We start from the raw sequence: 19268 nt of genomic DNA on the forward strand, positions 1-19268 counted from the left end.
GCAAGCACATCTCATGGTACGGCAATGTTTTTGTACTGGTTTTCACGAACATTTTTGAAAATCTTGCCTCCCAAACTTTGATTATATAGTCACAGCTTCTTGTAAAGATATCGGAGTATCTAAAATTTCATCATCATAGCTTTCCGTTGACGTTGAGTGCAATTCTTGTCGCATAAACCAATTTTTAATAGTTCCTGTTTTTGTGCCTATGCTATAAACTGCATTTCTAAAATTCACAATTTTTCCCTTGATATTTTTGGTGTCCAAAGGTCCACGATCCACTATTGGTACACTTACCAGGAAACTACTGCCAATAAGTAGAGGTGTCAGTTTTTTGCTGTGTTCTCAACCATTTTTTCAGCTGCACGTTTTAAACTTTTATGGGCCTCATTTCTCTGAAATAGTATTTTTCTTCCTTTTTGCATCTAAAACACAGTACTGTGGAACCAAAACCTTCCTCTCCTACTACAGACAATCCACATGTGACATGAACAGAATTAATGCAAGACTTACAGCTATGGCCGCTAGTGGTAGAATTCTGACATATGACACAAATTGGTTCAATGTACTCAGTCCTCTTTTACTGACTAGATTCTTCGTCACTGTTATTACTATCAACATTTGTAGAGTAATTGTCGCCTATATTTGAGGAACTAGGTTCAGCCATTATAATTTCTAAATGAACATTATTACTAATTAGATTCGTATCAGTATTATTGATTTCATAATTCTCAGGATTTTCAGGTTGTTCGAGTAATGTCTCCGTAATTTCAGTTTCATCATTCCATGATATATTCGTTCTCTCGGTGTTTTTTAAACTATGATACCGTATCTCAGCACTATCGTCACATTTCCCATTTTTTAATTTTTGTAAGTGTGCTTCTGTTTTAATGTTCATCAACAATTGGGAGGGTATATTAGTACCTTTTAAACCAGCTTTAGGATAACTCCAAACAATGCTTTATAAGGAGACCTCCCGATGATTCGATGAAATCAAAAATTTTTTTGGTACTGACAAAACAAACAACCAATAGACCACCTGGTCGAATTTTTGTCCGTCATCCAAGAACGTATCATACTTTCCATGTCCTGGTTGCTACGTTCAACGTTGCCCTGAGTTTGAGGGCGCCTTGGGCTACCATGTACAATTTTGCAATCGGGCCAGAGTGCAACCAGTTCTTCTATCACTTTAGCCGTAAACTCTCGTCCATTGTCAGATTGTAAAATATATGGAGCACCAAAAATCAAAAAATATTTCCATAAGCTTCATTGCTACCTCACTGGCCATTTTCGTTTTCAGTGGACGGAGGTTCAAAAATTTTGTAGCCTTATCTTGGTAATTGAGTAGCCACTTATATTCGCAATCAGCACAAGATTTTGAACTACCATTTTTGATACTGTATAATCATTAAAAATTACTTTTTCTGAGTGTAAAATGTCAGGCGCCTTTTCTCTCAGTGTAGAATAAATAATGTAAACGTCCCATTCTGTCGTTTCTGACTTATGTAACAGTATTGTTTACATATAATAGCAAATTATTTGTTAAAATAATAAAATTACAATAATTACCTTGACGGGAATTTTCATGATCAGTCAGTTTATCTTCAAAGTTTTCATTAAATTTGAGCTCCGTTGAATTGCTCGTAACCAACTCCATTATCTCTGATTTCTAAAAACACTAGGACTTATTTTGATTCCATTTTTATCATTTTAGCTCACACCCGTTAAACAAGAACAACAGTGGTAGTCACCATATTCTAAACAATGTGTTGAATCACTTTTGAATATTATCATAAAGATTCGACTTAATACTTAGTCTTTCGGTTGAATGGTTCTGTTTTCAATCAGCCATGTCGTTGAACTTTTTAATTGCATAAAAATTCGACAAAATAACTAGTTGTGTGATTGAATGGCGTTATTCAATCAAAGTGCTAGCTGTTTAATCGAACTGCTAAATTTAACCATCTGGCTGCGACATATGTCCATATATACATATATATATATATATATATATATATATATATATATATATATATATATATATATATATATATATACAAATGCAAGTGGGATAAAACTCACTGTAAATGAGGATATCGGTCAAGGAGAAATAAAAAATGAAAAAACTATTTCAATATTTTAATAGAAAACGTTTCGTGCAGTATTTCTGCACTTCTTCAGTTCTAATGATTGTTAAGTCATATAAAGATGCCAAACAATGTCAAATGCATAGGTTTAGGTGTTAGAACATACATTTAAAAATTACAATAAAAATACAGTAAAAAACACATTAAGAGTTTTTTCTAAATTTATACAAATATTAAAAAGTCACAAAAATGTCACAGTATGTTAACAAGAAAACAATATAATATGATATAATATTTCTATTCTATCGCTGATGTACAATATAACGAAACGTGAAGCCAAGAGAAAAAGTAACCTGTTTTAATTAGAGCTTAGGTACACAATTTAAAAAAAAATATAAAAAAAGGCATGGAAAGTTAACTTTATTATTAGATACACCAAAGAAATTAAAAAAAGCACCTTTTAACGGATAGGGCTCGACTATTGCGAAAAGAAAAACAAAAATTATTATGGCTTCCTATATATGGAAATCAGACTTCGTATGAAAAGTTAACTGGATAAAAGTTACTCGTTAAGCAGTACAGAATAGAAAAGTCAAATTTTTATAAATCTGGATTAAAAAGGAAGGTTGAAAATATTTAGGTACAGATGACCATTGAACACGTAATTGTGTTGTGTTGGGGAACCTAGAATTACGTGAATATACTCAGGGATAGAATAGAAATATTATATTATATTGTTTTCTTGTTAACATACTGTGACATTTTTGTGACTTTTTAATGTTTGTATAAATTTAGAAGAAACTCTTAATGTGTTTTCTACTGTATTTTATTGTAATTTTTAAATGTATATTCTAACACCTAAACCTATGCTTTTGACATTATCTTTATATGTCTTTACAATCATTAGAACTGAAGAAGTGCAGAAATACTGCACGAAACGTTTTCTACTAAAATATTGAAGTAGTTTTTTCATTTTTTATTTCTCCTTGACCGATATCCTCATTTATAGTGAGATTTTTACCCCACTTGCATTGTGTATTTAAATTTAGACGGTCGTACTCCTTTCTATATACATATACATATATATATATATATATATATATATATATATATATATATATATATATATATATATATATATATATATATATATAGTAAACTCTTAAATATTGGGGAAATCTGCAAGAAAGACTCTAATGAGTATCAATTGTTTCGCCGAACGTTTTCGCCAAAGAGAATTAATTTGGCTTCTTCAGGGCTGAAAGAGAATAAATTATAATTAGCTACCATATATTATCTATTAAAACATTATTGATCTTACCGTAACTTAGAATTGTAGAGTTAGAATATTAAAAAACTTTGCTATAGAGCGTTTCACGTTAAGAAAATAACATTGCAGAGATAGGGCCATGTATTTCTTATGGACGATAGAAGCGCAGCGATGCCACGATGAACACAAGCACGATTCAGGGTTGTATAATTATTTGTATTTTCGTTTTCACAGACATGTATTAAATTAATGTTTTTTAACGTAATTGACCAAAAGTGTCCATTCGAAACAAGAGATGAAAAGTAGGGAAAATGATTTTAATTAAATAAATAGTATTTACAAAAGATAATTTTATTTTATCTTATTTTAATTATAGTAACGACAGTTTATTTGTTTTTCGGTAAGAATATCATAATACCATGAATCATAGAAATCAGTAGAAAATATTGCTTAGTTAAATCATGCACTTTGCCGGCTATTAAAGATTTAAAAGCAAATAAACGGACTTTGGAATGCATATATCTAATTACTAATTGCAACTTAAAATAATACGGTGTACGTATGTCAGCGATTTTATGTCGTTCTCTGACTTTACAGTTAAATGTTAATTGAAAATGGAAACTCGAAAAATATATCGACAATCTAGTAAACCGCATGCCTGAGAGTTTTGGCAACACTGATGTCCATAAGCCTAATGTTATTTTCTTAACGTGGAACGCTGTATAGTAACATACTGGTGTTTTTTGTTACTATATGCAAAAAAGTTTTTTTTTAAGGTTTGAAATGTATGGTAGCTTTGAACTTAAAACGCAAAGGTTTACCCAAGGTTAATCGAAAAACCCAATGTAACTACATTTAAAAGGAGGTAATTCTTTGAATTGTCGGCAATAACTAAATTTTTGATTGTTAGAAAGTTTAAAAGTGAGGTTCTGTTTTAGCCAGAACGCATGCGCCGACAAATTCAAGTAGTTCTTATGAATCTTTATGTCGTTAAGTTTCATTGGTAAAAACGAATGAAATTAAATCCCAGTATAGGGAAATATTATTTTGATTTTCTTTTTTAATTATATTCTATTGTTCATGTATTATTATATCTTATTGAGATGTATCTAAGAAAAGCAAGGGAATGTTATCTTTTTTAGTTAATGAAAATTAATTATAAAGGTAGGTTAGTTGGTAATGGATATATCAGTCAAGTTAGCTATCTGTGATGTTGTATTGTTCTTGGTATCTGATTTAAGTAAGAAGTGGTATATATCGCTTAGATTCTTAATGTCACTCTTAACATTAATGGAAAAATCGTTAAGGAAAATATAAGACATTTCAATGAACTCTCTTTTAGATTTATTGTTCTCACGGTGGAGAATTGTAGTGTTAGTATAGTCCATGAGATGACCAGTGGAATGGACATGTTTGGCTAATGCACAACGGTCAGGGTGAAGTCAAGAATCACTTTTGTGTAGTGTAATACGTGATTTCAATAATTGAGATGTTTGGCCGATGTAGGAATTGTTGCAAGAGAGGCATGGAATGTTGTAGACAATGTTACTAAGCCTATCTATGGGAGTCTTATCTTTTATCTTAGAATAAAGATTATTAATTGTTAGGGCTGACCTACAAGCCACATTAAGTTTAATGTTGTTATTATTATTACCAAAGCTATTTTCAACACTTTTCAGAATCCTTGTTAACCCCGGAGTGATATCTCTGAAATATGGTAATGAAAAATATTTGTTGATAGGAGTATCCGAGACTGGGTTCCCACTTAAGACATCAGAATCAGCATTGTTAGTCGCGAATTAAGGTGAAATATCTTCGTTATGGATAGTATTAAACAAAATCTTATTCACTAATGGTGTTGGATAAGAGTTTGAAATAAAAAGTTTCTGTAGGATTTGTAGGTTTTTTGTATGAAATGAAGGATCTAATAGTTTTATTACTCTAGTGAACTGGATGTAGGGGTCATAACCATTGAAAGTATCTCTAATAGTTCATCTACCTTGTCATTGGGTATAGCCATAATGATATCATCAACATATTTTTTAATAAATGGAATTTTAAAGGATAGTAAAGGAATGACAGTCTAATACATAATCCATAACGTAAGTTGCAATGATAGGAGAAATCTTTGCTACCATAGGGGTACCGAAAGTTTGTTGATAGAATTTACCATTAAATGAAAAGTAAGTGTTGTTAAAAAAAAATTCGACGATGCTGATGAATCTGTCATAAGACATGGAACAACAACCTCTAATACGGTCCCAGTTGATCTCTATTGATGTCAAACATATTCCTAGATGAACGTTGCTGAATAAGGATACAACGTCAAGGCTAACGAGGACATAATTTGATGGTAGTATGTAACCATTATATTTATTTACCATCTCAAAGGAATCTTTAATGTAATATTGAATTTCATAATTATATGCATTAGTAAGTATGTCTGTAACAAAAGCTGAGATATTTCAATTGGGAGTTCCAATGGAAGCTACTATGGGACGAACCGATAGTGTTGGTTTGTGGATTTTTGGCAAAGCATAAAACTTTGCAATGTTCCCATTATATGTTGTTAGTTTTTTCTTTGTGTTACGGTCAATCTCATTGGAAGATGCTAAGGATGCGATTAATGTATTGAATTTCCTTTGTAGAGAAATAGTTATAAAACTAAAACTAAAAAATTTCTTAAATATAATCCTGAGCTCTTAGTGACAAAAGAAGACAAAGGTAATGTTACAGTCATCTTAGAAAGAACTCACTACTTACAACTGTGTTCTTCTCTCATAGATAATGATAGATCTTACGTTTCACTTACATCCAATCCCACTTCTTCTCTACAAAGGAAATGCAATACATTAATCGCATCCTTAGCCTCTTCCAATGAGATTGACCGTAACACAAAGAAAAAACTAACAACATATAATGGGAACATTGCAAAGTTTTATGTTTTCCCAAAAATCCACAAACCAACACTATCGGTTCGTCCCATAGTAGCTGATACTGAACTCATACTGAAAATATCTCAGCTTTTGTTACAGACATACTTACTAATGCATATAATTATGAAATTCAATATTACATTAAAGATTCCTTTGAGATGGTAAATAAATATAATGGTTACATACTACCATCAAATTATGTCCTCGTTAGCCTTGACGTTGTATCCTTATTCAGCAACGTTCATGAAGGATTATGTTTGACATCAATAGAGATCAACTGGGACCGTGTTAGAGGTTGTTGTTCCATGTCTTATGACAGATTCATCAGCATCGTCGAATTTCTCTTTAACAACACTTACTACTCATTTAATGGTAAATTCTATCAACAAACTTTCGGTACCCCTATGGTAGCAAAGATTTCTCCTATCATTGCAACTTACGTTATGGATTATGTATTAGACTGTCATTCCTTTACTATCCTTTAAAATTCCATTTATTAAAAAATATGTTGATAATATCATTTTGGCTATACCCAATGACAAGGTAGATGAACTATTAGATACTTTCAATGGTTATGACCCCTACATCCAGTTCACTATAGAGAGGGAAGATGGTAATTGGTGCGTCCCCTTTCTCGACATAAGGATGATCAGAAAAAACAACAACATTAAAATAGATTGGTATCAAAAACCGACCCATTCTGGTAGATACCTTAACTACCACTCATACCATAATAATTCTACCAAAATCAACTTAATCAAACATGAAAAATAGAGTAATAAAACTATCAGATCGTTCATTTCATACAAAAAACCTACAAATCCTACAGAAACTTTTTATTTCAAACTCTTATCCAACACCATTAGTGAATAAGATTTTGTTTAATATTATCCATAACGAAGATATTTCACCTTCCTTCGCGACTAACAATGCTGATCCTGATGTCTGAAGTGGGAACCCAGTCTCGGATACTCCTATCAACAAATATTTTTCATTACCATATTTCAGAGATATCACTCCGGGGTTAACAAGGATTCTGAAAAGTGTTAAACATAATGTGGCTTGTAGGTCAGCCCTAACAATTAATAATCTTTATTCTAAGATAAAAGATAAGACTCCCATAGATAGGCTTAGTAACATTGTCTACAACATTCCATGCCTCTCTTGCCACAATTCCTACATCGGCCAAACATCTCAATTATTGAAATCACGTATTACACTACACAAAAGTGATTCTCGACTTCACCCTGACCGTTGTGCATTAGCCAAACATGTCCATTCCACTGGTCATCTCATGGACTATACTAACACTACAATTCTCCACCGTGAGAACAATAAATCTAAAAGAGAGTTCATTGAAATGTCTTATATTTTCCTTGACGATTTTTCCATTAATGTTAAGAGTGACATTAAGAATCTAAGCGATATATACCACTTCTTACTTAAATCAGATACCAAGAACAATACAACATCACAGATAGCTAACTTGACTGATATATCCATTAACAACTAACCTACCTTTATAATTAATTTTCATTAACTAAAAAAGATAACATTCCCTTGCTTTTCTTAGATACATCTCAATAATACATGAACAATAGAATATAATTAAAAAAGAAAATCAAAATAATATTTCCCTATACTGGGATTTAATTTCATTCGTTTTTACCAATGAACCTTAACGACATAAAGATTCATAAGAACTACTTGAATTTGTCAGCGCATGCGTTCTGCCTAAAACAGAACCTCACTTTTAAACTTTCTAACAATCGAAAATTTAGTTATTGCCGACAATTCAAAGAATTACCTCCTTTTAAATGTAGTTACATTGGGTTTTTCGATTAACCTTGGGTAAACCTTTGCGTTTTAAGTTCAAAGCTACCATACATTTCAAACCTTAAAAAAAAAACTTTTTTGCATATAGTAACAAAAAACACCAGTATGTTACTAGCAAAGTTTTTTAATATTCTAACTCTACAATTCTAAGTTACGGTAAGATCAATAATGTTTTTAATAGATAATATATGGTAGCTAATTATAATTTATTCTCTTTCAGCCCCGAAGAAGCCAAATTAATTCTCTTTGGCGAAAACGTTCGGCGAAACAATTGATACTCATTAGAGTCTTTCTTGCAGATGTCCCCAATATTTAAGAGTTTACTATTAAACTTATCTGCAAAGATTAAATTTCTTTTCTTTTCTATATATATAAATATATATATATATATATATATATATATATATATATATATATGTATATATATATATAGAAAAGAAATTTAATCTTTGCAGATTAGTTAAATAGTAAACTCTTAAATATTGGGGAAATCTGCAAGAAATACTCTAATGTGTATCAATTGTTTCGCCGAACGTTTTCGCCAAAGAGAATAAATTATAATTAGCTACCATATATTATCTATTAAAACATTATTGATCTTACCGTAACTTAGAATTGTAGAGTTAGAATACTAAACACTTTGCTAGTAACATAGTGGTGTTTTTTGTTACTATGTGCAAAAAAAGTTTTTTTATAAGGATTGAAATGTATGGCAGCTATGAACTTGACACGTAAAGGCTTACCCAAGGTTAATCGAAAAACCCAATGCAACTACATTTAAAAGGAGGTAATTCTTTGAATTGTCGGCAATAACTAAATTTTTGATTTTTAGATAGTTAAAAGTGAGGTTCTGTTTAAGCCAGAACGCAAGCGCTGACAACTTCATTAGTTCGTATGAATCCTTATGTCGTTAAGGTTCATTGGTAAAAAATGAATGAATTTAAATCCCAGTAAAGGGAAATATTATTTTGATTTTCTTTATTTAATTATATTATATTGTTCATGTATTATTGAATCTTATTGAGACGTATCTAAGAAAAGCAAGGGAATGTTATATATTTTTTGTTAATGAAAATTAATTATAAAGGTATGTTAGTTGTTAATGGATATATCAGTCAAGTTAGTTATCTGTGATATAGTATTGTCCTTGGTATCTGATTTAAGTAACAGGTGGTATATATCGCTTAGATTCTTGATGTCACTCTTAACATTAATGGAGAAATCGTTAAGGAAAATATAAGACATTTCAATGAACTCTCTTTTAGATTTATTGTTCTCACGGTGGAGAATTGTGATGTTAGTATAGTCCATGAGATGACCAGTGGAATGGACATGTTTGGCTAATGCACAACGGTCAGGGTGAAGTCGAGAATCACGACTTCACCTCGACTTCACCCTGACCGTTGTGCATTAGCCAAACATGTCCATTCCACTGGTCATCTCATGGACTATACTAACATCACAATTCTCCACCATGAGAACAATAAATCTAAAAGAGAGTTCATTGAAATGTCTTATATTTTCCTTAACGATTTCTCCATTAATGTTAAGAGTGACATCAAGAATCTAAGCGATATATACCACCTGTTACTTAAATCAGATACCAAGAACAATACTATATCACAGATAACTAACTTGACTGATATATCCATTAACAACTAACATACCTTTATAATTAATTTTCATTAACAAAAAATATATAACATTCCCTTGCTTTTCTTAGATACGTCTCAATAAGATTCAATAATACATGAACAATATAATATAATTAAATAAAGAAAATCAAAATAATATTTCCCTTTACTGGGATTTAAATTCATTCATTTTTTACCAATGAACCTTAACGACATAAAGATTCATACGAACTAATGAAGTTGTCAGCGCTTGCGTTCTGGCTTAAACAGAACCTCACTTTTAACTATCTAAAAATCAAAAATTTAGTTATCGCCGACAATTCAAAGAATTACCTCCTTTTAAATGTAGTTGCATTGGGTTTTTCGATTAACCTTGGGTAAGCCTTTACGTGTCAAGTTCATAGCTGCCATACATTTCAATCCTTATAAAAAACTTTTTTTGCACATAGTAACAAAAAACACCACTATGTTACTAGCAAAGTTTTTTAATATTCTAACTCTACAATTCTAAGTTACGGTAAGATCAATAATGTTTTAATAGATAATATATGGTAGCTAATTATAATTTATTCTCTTTCAGCCCTTAAGAAGCCAAATTAATTCTCTTTGGCGAAAACGTTCGGCGAAACAATTGATACACATTAGAGTATTTCTTGCAGATTTCCCCAATATTTAAGAGTTTACTATATATATATATATATATATATATATATATATATATATATATATATATATATATATATATATATATATATATATATAGGGTGGTGAATCGTCAAACAGGCCATAGGAAACTCAATGGAAAATTCTAAATTGTTGAACTCCTGCTTCCCGAAATACATATTTTACAACAAAAGTCATGGAAAACTATTTGTAGAGGACTAATATCTGTGTCAAAAACAAATGTTAAAATTGTTCTACGAATTAAACGTATCCCAAAATTTTACAAAAATATAATACATTTTTCAGGCCACCCCTAAAAGTGAGACCACAGGCAGTGTAAGAATGTGTATGACGTGTTACGTTTGATCATATTGTAGTTTCTGATATTTGACAATGTTTGAATTGCCAAAAATTTTATTTTGTGATTTATTATTTAAAAAACAATAAAGTTGATTAAAAAATGTACTCACTGAAGGAGAAAGTAGCAATAATAAAAATGTTTATATTCAAATGTTTATTTACACGACAATAGTGCGCGAAGTGTCAGTACTTTATTTAGCGTAAGATATACGAATAGACCAATTCCAAGTCATTTAACAATTCAAAGGATTTTACAAAATTTTGAAAATACTGAAACCGTGATATCTAATTGTACATGTACAAAAAATATTGCTGAGGTACCAAGAGACTTAGAAAATCAAAATGACATAAATGTATTAACAGCAGCAGCAGAAAATCCTAGAATAAGTTCTCGGACCACTGCAGACCAGTTTAATATTCATAATTCCACGGGCATAAAAATTTTAAAAAGGAATAAATTCCGTTCATATAATTTTCAATGTCATCAAGAACTAAGAGAAGGAGATGCGGAGAGACGAGCGGAATTTTGTTATAAAATTTTATATAGGGCTAATGCAGACAGGCAATTTTTAAAAACATTTAGTTTAGTGATGAATGTACATTTACATTAAATAGTGAACCAAATGTTCAAAATAAATTTTACGATTTGGTCGACAAGAAAGCATGAGGATATTATTGAAAGCCATACCTAATATCGTCGAAAAATAAATGTCTGGTTAGGAATATTTAGACACAATATTATTGGACCATTTTTCTATGAGTAAAATTTGAACTCAAAAAAGTTTTTAGACCTGCTAAAAGGAGAAATTTTACCGAGACTTGGGGAAATAGCTCCAGGTGAAGAAGAAATTTGGTTTCAAATGGATAGATGCCCTGCGAACAATGACTGGGAGGTTAAGGAATTCCTTAAAAACAGCTTTAATAATTTTTTGATTGAACCTAACGGTAACATTAAGTGGCCTCCGAGATCAGGAGATCTAGCTTCAATTGATTATTTTATCTGAGGACATCTAAAATCAAAAATCTATTCTGATCAAAAATTTATAGATATTAAAGCATTAAAAATAGGAATTATTGAAGAGCGTGCAAAAATAACGCCACGCGTTCTGGTTAGTGTTAGAAGAAAATTTTACAATCTATTGGTATACTGTTTAGTATAAAATTGTTTACCACTTTTACCCCCCGGTTTCTCCCTAAAACCACCCTCCGTAAGGAGGGAAAACCACAAAAATCGTTTTACCAAGAATCTGTACATCGTAGAAAAATGCTTCAAATAAAAAATGTAGCTGAGATAATTTTGAACAAAAATGTTTATTAGCACTTTTTCTGTAGAATGAACCGTTCTCTTAGAAACAACGCTTGAACCGACCGGTGATGTTCAATGTTCAAATTTATATCGACTGTAAAAATTCGATATCTTCTGATCAGAGTGTCCTATAGACAAAAATCAAAAGGCGTTTTAAAGGTAAAGAGGGCAGCTCGCGTATACAATTTTTGCATTTTGCAGCAAATAAAGTCAGTTTTTATAAAGGTGTTAAATAAATAAACGTTTAACGATTTTTACCATTTTTTACGATTATTATGAAATCAAAGATGAAAGATATATCACTTTCATTGACCGGTCACTATTGGAATTTTCATTAGCAGATTCCAATCTTTAAAACATATAGCCTTAAATTTTGGTTTTGGGTTTTTGCATCAAATGTGAGGCATTTGGAATATTCCTAAAAAATGCTAAATTTAAACTTTCACATTACAAACGATCTAAAATGTTTAAAACTGCTTCTTTTTGATTACACAAGTACGTTTTTCCAAACGACACAACTTCAGCTACAAATTCCATTTAATACCGTTTTCGTGGAAGTATTTCCCGTGGCGTGCGATCGTTTGTGATGTGTGTTTAAATTCAGCGTTTTTTGGGCATATTTCAAATGCCTCACCTTTGTTGCCAAAACTCAAAACCGAAATTACAGGGTACCTCTTTTGAAGAATGGGCTCTAATAATGAGAATTCCATAGTGATCGGTCAATAAAAATGATAAATTTTATTGATCTTGATTGAAAAGCTGCATTTTTCACCTTTAAAACGCATTTCGATTTTTGTCGATAGGACAATCTTATCAAAAGTTATTTCAACCGTTTTTCATAATTGTTCTTTTTAGATGAACTGATGATGCTTTGTGATTAGAAAGCGAAACGTCTTCAATAAATAGATGAAGTAGCCACCTTCTTTGTCTTTTATTTCTCCACTTTGACCGAAAAACCCACCACTCTTCGAGTGTTCCTTAATTTATATATATATATATATATATATATATATATATATATATATATATATATATATAAATATATATATATATATATATATATATATATATATATATATATATATATATATATATATATATATATATACATCCCGCTATCGTTTTAAGCTCTTTTCACGTTGCAGTAATTTAGCATCACCAAGAAATGCTATCATTTTCTATTTATAAGTCGTGTATGTTCGTTTAGTGCACCTTTGTAGGCTTGGCACCGTTGTCGGTTTTTCAATAATCCGATTTTTTTATAAATTAAATTTTTTACATCAAACCATCATTTTAACATTGGGAGTTAAAATTACTGTATTTGGTATCATTTTAAAGCCAATAGATGTTGCCAGTGTTAATACTTAAATAATATTTGAAAACATAAAAATATCGATCGGTTTGGGTTCAAGTTCAAATGAAGACATTGAAACTACCTGCCGACCGGCTGGGGTCAACCAACTAGTTTTTTTATATCAACGTTCAGTTGTTATATTTATTCAATTTAGATATTTTTTCCCAGAGAGTTGTGTAGAGAAATATTTTACATATTTCAATTTCCAAGCTGTTTAATGGAAGCTATCAGTGAATAGTTTAAGATAAATATTAGATTTTTATGGGATTAGGTCAAAAATATTGGTTGTGATTGGGATGAGAATCACATTTTTAATTTTTAATGTTTAACATTTTGATTTCAATTCAGGAAATCGTTCTCAAAAAACGTTTTTTGTACAAAATGTATATACACATTTTTACATAATTTGTACAATAAACAAGGTTAAATATTGGAAATCGTATCGTTAAATATTAGTTAATTAAAAATGTAATTTTTATCTCAATATCAACCAATAATTGTGGCATAATCACATAAAAAAATAATATTTGACTTTGACCATGCCATAAGAAAGTAGTTAACGGAACCTCGCTAAATAGTTTTAAAAAATCTTACAGAAATTTAAATTCTAAATAGTATGAGGGGTAGCCGACGAAAAATTCGTAAAGACGTACAGTTGATTTTGCTTTGTTTTTTTAAACAATCTTAAAAGGCAAAAAAAAAATTTTGCTTATAAAACGTTTTGTATACATTCTAAAGAAAAATAATTTAAATAAAAGTTGTAGACCATAAAAAGTTTTCTATGTAGAGAAATACCAAATTTAAATACATAAATAATTGAGATAATTCCAAAAAACCATAAACTCCAAGATATTATTATGTTTGTAGTAATTTATAAATGTTAATAACTTTGTTCTTTGACTAACGACAGATAATATAGCTACTTGAAATCATGGCAATTGATGAGTTATTAAAGTGTGCTAAATATCAAGCAGATCAAAAAATATTTTACAATTTATTCAATTTGTTTATCACAGAAAGCGATTATTTAAACAACTGTACTTGTCCAAACTCTTATGACTCTATAAGTATTTTGTAACTTGCAATCGATTCTTTGCGCTTTCAGTTTTAGGGTATATTAAAAAAACTTTTAACATATTATTAAATTTTTTATTAGAAACCAGTTTGAATAGGGGACTTTTTAGTTTTTAGACCACTTAACGTTTTTTTAGTTTCTTTGACAAGTGAGGATTCGGTTATTTCTTCATATGGGCTATGAACAATTGTCTAGTCAAGTCAACACTATTAGAGAAGTTACCTATACTTTTCCAGTAGTTATGCAGACGGTTCATTTTAATTGTCCCCATATGGAACATAAGCTCGAGAAAAGTCTTAAATTCTGTTTGTGTTGTCTCTTTCCAAAACGCAATCCTCGATTTTTCTGAACGACTTTGTGCAAGTATTTCGTCAGTCGCTTCCACCATTCATTTAATCTACATTGTCCTCGCCCGATGATGATTGATGATTGTATGATTGTAATTCAGCAGTGGTCAATCTACGTTTATGTTCACATCTACCTTTTTTAGATGTCGAAGGCATATTATTTACATCCATTTCTTTATAAATACTATAACTCACTTTTACGGAGGTAATTAACAATAAAAACGTTCTACTGGAAACTATCAACTTACGACTTCCAATACTATAAGGCCACTTGAGGCACAATACGTTTTTACTCAATAATAGTTCCTGTATAAGTAAAATTGTTTTTTAATGTGCTTCATTGGAGCACACTAGATATATTTCAGTTTTGCCATCACATTCTTCAGAGTATGTTTTAACTTTTCTATCGACCTTTCTACTAGTCATGCTTCTTCTTAAAACTTTGTAACATCTTGTACACTTTCTTCTCTTTGCATTATCTACATCGCTTTGCCTTAGATGATATTTTTGGGTGTAACTGGTCATGAGGGTTACAACATTTCTTTATTTGTAAATGCCTTCGCGAACTCCAGTCTGAACTCAAGGATAGGTTGTCGCTTTTTTTTCTATTATTTAGCAACTAAGCATTGACTACTGCGGTATTAAATATTAATTCCATTGCCGCTTTCCGGTACCACTTCAGAATTTTGCGTATTGGGCTTTGGTAAGAAGCCACTTGATCACTAAAATCAACACTCTTTTTCACCAAGTTATAATCGAGAATAATTTGTGGTTTTAGTACTTGTGTATAATTTTTCTTTTTATTTGATTAAACCAAGATACAACTATTATGTTTAAATGTTGCAAGGATTAAAACTGGTCTTTTGTCGACCCATTTTATCACTCGTAAAATCAATAATGGGGTTAAATTTCATCGAGAGTAACTGGTTGCAACTTTTTTAATCGAGATTTTAGTTTTACATGTTTTTAGAGTAAAACATCTGCACATGAATAATTCGTTTCTTGAACAATGATTTCAATTCATCGACCAATATTCTAAAATAAGGTGTTATTACGTCGTCCGGAATATTATAAACTGGTTCTCTTTCATAAAGCATTGTAAATATGGTTTACACTCTATATTTATAAAAATCTTTTACTGCAACTCTTGTTCGACCTAAACTAAATTAATACACAAAACAAATTATTCTATTTTTTTTTATAGAAATGCAGATTCCTGTCGGCTTTTTGTCAGTGCGGCATGAGTCACTGGTGTCTCGTATATCCGGACCTCTTATCGCATTACAAACATAATTCTTAATTAGCATTGCGGTACAAGATACATTTATGACGTATAATCTGAAAGCCGTAATAAGACTATAAGACCGTATGTTATAAATAAATATATTCCTAAAAGAATTATCTTGAAACATGAAATAAATACACTAAAAAAGTGCAATATTAAGTGTCATTTAAAAAATGGTATGTCATTCACGACGGACGTACAGTTAAAAACAAAAGTTTTCAGTGTTCTATTGCTTGATTATTATTATCTGGTATTCTGAAAATGTTGACATTTTTTCCTGGTTTGATCTTCCTCAACTAACGTGATCTTTCTTAATTTGTGGGTTGTGTTGTTCAGGTCTCTTTAAGTGTTTTTGTTGGTATCCATACTGAATGATCTTCTTTAGACAATGTACTAATGTAGTGTTCAAATGTGGCATTGCGTGCGTCATATAGCGCTGATCTTAATTGTCTGATTAGTCGATTATATTTGTGTTCGTCATTAAGATTTCGGCTTCTTGGTCATCTAACTCTTGCTCTTCATTTTTCGACTATTAGTTGTATAATATAATTCGGAGTGTTACTTGTGTTTTCTTGATTTGGAATTGTTAATCGTGTAGCTCCATATTAAATAGTAAAAGATGAAAACGGCAGCATATTCATCCATAAAAAAAGGAAACGCGATAAAGATATCTGAAACAACTGTTTTATGTTATAAGAGATGAAATAGTCCGAAATTGCCAGGTGAACAGGGGACTATAAAGAGGAATTAGCTATGAAACAGCTTAAATGGGGAAAAGAAGTAAGCTTAGACCAAACACCAGCAGGAATTATTCAACTGGGGAAAAAATTAAACGGATAACAATATTCACTCCATTTACAGAAAAGGGGGTGACCCGCAAAAATTTTAAGTTTTAAGTATTTTAAGTAATTTAACTTCTTTAATAGCCTCCAGTCAACAATTTCCTAATCATGTTTAAAAAACGTACGGAATGCACTGTATATACTAACCCAAACCGTCAACATACTTGTTGTTGCAGTTATGTATTACGATCAACTTAAAGGTTATGCACGACTCCCCTTGTATAGGTACACAGGCATGCACCCGTGCGGGAGAAAAAAGATTTGTCATAACGTTACATTATGTCACATTTTAACGTTGAATATTTTATGGTCCCCTTTGGATTATAAAACGAATGATCGACTTTTTCTCGCATAGATCCCGCCTATGTAACTTTACAAAGCGAGTCGTTTGCTGTGTGTTAAAGAAACGTCTATGGCCATCATATAATTTTACGCTATTTCACGTTCTACGACGCATTCCACGTTTGATACACTGTCTTGTTTAGTTTTCTGTCATTTTATTTGTTAAATCCTATATCATTCTCGTCACAGCGTCAAGGAGCAGTAAATGTGTGCAGTGAACGGGAGGAATATGTTTAACAGTGAACGTTGGAGATTTTTCAAGTCTTTCATATTTTCTTCTTTGAGTGCCTCTCCTATCGGAGATTGGATATCATTAGGGCGATTCTAATTTTATTTACTGCTGTTTTGAATAATTCACTCATCACTCATCAGGTGGCCAAAGTGTTTAAGTTTTCTCTTTTTTATATTCAGTATAACTTCTGGATCGTTATGTATTCTACGTATTACCCCTTCATTTGTAATTTTATCCACTCAACTTATTTTTAGTATACGGCAGTAGCACCACATCTCAAAGCTTTCAAGATTTGTAACATTCTTCTGTTTAAGAGTCCATGCCTCAACACCGTAAAGCTAAGTACTGAATACATACTAAGTAGTTAACTAAAAGTGGACGTATGCAAAGAGATGTATGACGTAATCGTATGGTATTGGCTAAATCCTGTCACGTAATATGCCACATACCTCTGTGCGTAAATTCGTTTTATTGCTGCCAGTTTAAGGTGTTATTAGATGCAGCCATGTTGAATTTCTCTCCACTATCGTATTATCTTCGTTAAATCCTATCATTTTAGGCTCCATATATCCTGATTAGACCTATAGGAGATACGCAACTAAGGCTCTTTTGACATAACATATATAGGAGCAAAGATATATACCTAAGGTCCTTTTGACGTGTTGATGTATTTGTTTTCTACGTCGTAGTATTCTATTGGTTAAATGTTACCATTTGAGGTACTGTACGTCACGATTGGACTAATAGGATCGAAGATACATAACTAAGGCCCTTTTGCCAGGCTACTCTATTTAATTTTTGTATCTCATTGTATTCTATTAGTTTAATTCTATCATTTGAGGTACGAAACGTCACGATTGGAATAATAGGACCGCAGATACATAACTAAGGCCCTTTTGATAAGCTGATGTATTTTATTTTTCTATCTTATTGTATTCGATTGGTTAAATCCTATCATTTGAGCTACTGTACGTCACGATTGGGCTACTAAAAACGAATATACGTAACTAAGGCCCTTTTAACATTTTGCTGTATTTGATTTCTATCTCATTGTATTCTATTAGGTAAATTCTATCATTTGAGGTATCGTACGTCACGATTGGACTAATAGGACCGAAGATACATAACTAAGGCCATTTTGACATGCTACTTTATTTAATTTTTATACATCATTGTATTTTATTTGTTAAATCCTTTTATTTGAGGTACTGCAAGTCATGATTGGACTAATAGAACTAAAGATACACAACTAAGGCCCTTTTGACATTGTTCTGTATTTGATTTTTGTATCCCATTGTATTCTCTATGTTAAATCCTATCATTAGAGGTACTATACGTCACGATTAGACTAATAGGACCGAAGATACGTGACTACGGCCCTTTTGACATGTTGCTGTATTTAATTTTTTTATTTCATTGTTTTCAATTCGTTAAATCCTGTCATTTGAGATACTGTACGTCACAATTGGACTTATAGAAACGAAGATATATAATTAAGGCCTTTTTGACATGCTGCTATATTTGATTTTTCTGTCTTATTGTATTTTATTGGTTACATCCTATCATTTGAGGGGCTGTACGTTGCAACTGGACCAATTGGAGCGAATATACAATAGGTAGTTGCAATATATCATAACCCGGTACTTTTAACCAACCATGATGTCAGAATGATTCTTTAATTTACCATTTCATTGTGGGT

General features: G+C 31.1%; 1 protein-coding gene across 1 annotated transcript in view; it reads right to left on the reverse strand.

The window, feature by feature from the left end:
• l(2)k05819 (transmembrane protein 94-like protein l(2)k05819) overlaps positions 1-19268 on the reverse strand; it is a 115539-nt gene that overhangs the window by 36383 nt on the left and 59888 nt on the right.

Source organism: Diabrotica undecimpunctata, chromosome 1 (genome assembly GCF_040954645.1).
Source record: "Diabrotica undecimpunctata isolate CICGRU chromosome 1, icDiaUnde3, whole genome shotgun sequence".
Classification (NCBI taxonomy): Eukaryota; Metazoa; Arthropoda; class Insecta; order Coleoptera; family Chrysomelidae; genus Diabrotica; species Diabrotica undecimpunctata.